This window comes from Olea europaea, chromosome 18 (genome assembly GCF_002742605.1).
Source record: "Olea europaea var. sylvestris chromosome 18, O_europaea_v1, whole genome shotgun sequence".
Taxonomy (NCBI): domain Eukaryota; kingdom Viridiplantae; phylum Streptophyta; class Magnoliopsida; order Lamiales; family Oleaceae; genus Olea; species Olea europaea.
In genome coordinates this window covers 9,179,539-9,181,406 of record NC_036254.1, presented here as the reverse complement: position 1 = coordinate 9,181,406, position 1,868 = coordinate 9,179,539, and positions in this window count along the sequence as shown.

Here is a 1,868-nt window from a genome sequence, read left to right as displayed (position 1 = left end):
ATTAATTATTAAAAGGAAAAAAAAAAAATTTAAAAAAAAAAAAAAAAAAAAAAAAAAAAAAAAAAAAAAAAAACCTAGAAAAATGAATTATGTTAAGGCAATATGCAGAGGACATGCCATTTCATTTACCCCTCAAGTTTTCATCACTGTTTCGTTTTGTTCTTTTCTTCAAATGAAAAATCACATCAAAGTTCATCCAAATCAATGATAATCAGCTACAAGATAATTTAATTTCTTCGTTTTGTTAACTTTTCACATAAAACCTCATCAAGAAAAGTACCCCAAAAGGTAGAAACAGACATTCAACTCATAAAAAAATGATTAATAATATAAATTAAATTCAAAAAAGCAAGAAAACAAAATCTTACCTACTGCAGAGAAAAGCAAAACATGAGATGATGTTCTCCCTCCTCTGCTGCCCAAGAAAAAAGAGCTTAAACTCAAATTTCACTTAATTACTCCCAAAAACGGGGGAAAAAAAAAGTGCTACCACACACGTAAACCTCTGCAGACAAAGAACAGCCTATTTCTCAAAACAAATTATTATCAAAACGTCAAGATTTAATGGAAGCTTCGCTACTGCTTTTTTCCTTTTCCTAAAAAAAAAAATCCAACTTTAGAATGAAATTTAACATTCAATCCTCCAGAACCATCTGTTTCTTCTTGTATAATTCAGAGGTAAAAAAGGCAGACGAAACACTCAGACATTTGGATCCCTAGTGAATGAACCAAACTAATGAACCCACCTGGCAATTTATCTTTAGCTTCCACCCCCCCTTTAAATCACAACCCAAACCAGAGAGAGAGAGAGAATGATCTGTGGGCAATCTTTCACCAAACGAAATTGCAGAGAGAGAGGAAGAGATGGAAACAAGCACAGCAGCCTCTGCTGAATGGTCAGAAAACGTCATAAAAGCAGAAGCAAAAGTGTTCTGCTACGCGTAAACCGGACTATCAAACCCGGCGCACAAATAGCAAAAGCAGAAACAGTATAGAATTGCTGATTATTAGCGTCAACGTAATAAATTCAAAATCATTCCATACTACAGTTGATTTGTATTTGTCTAAATATCTCTTACCATTGATTGAAACCCTTTTGGCCAACTTTTACCAAATTTTATTAAGGCTCGTTTGGTATCTATTTTTTTGAAAATGTATTTTTCAGTTTATTCTTTTTAACTACACATTTTTTATTAAAATAATATTATACGTAAATTAAAAAAATTTCCTTATTTTACAACCATACATTTCCTATCAATTTACTATTCAAAAATGCATTTTTACGTAAAAATATCACTCAAACACTAAACAACCCCTAAGTTTTTATCAAAACCAACCAAAGGCTAAAAGTTTTTCAAAATGGTACTAAATTATTTATAATATTTCTAAATATTGTTGAATTTTAAAAATTTCTAAATTATTGATATAATCATTACAATGTTATCGTATTTGTCATTTTGTCACTTGCCATTTTAAACCTATTACTCACGATTTTGGTGACCTAGCATGCACTAGCGTCGAAAGCATATCACTATAAACACTTCACATATTCGTTAACTTTAAAATGACGAGGAACAAAGTTGCGGATCAAATAATATTTTAACAAATTTTATGGAAAAGTTAATTTTGATTCTCCATGTCCACAAAGGAATTTGATATTCCGAATGAAGATATTAGTCACTTTCTGTTCACAATTTTAAATTTTAATTGGCTGAGTTTCAACATCCTTTGTTGGGTTTACGAATTAAAAAAAAAAAAAAAGGTGCTTTTGCTAATTGGCTCACCAAAAGCAGCTGCAAAGAAACTACAAGAAGATAAAATATTTTTGAGTAAATTTAATCGATGCTCACTAAACTTTAGTATACATT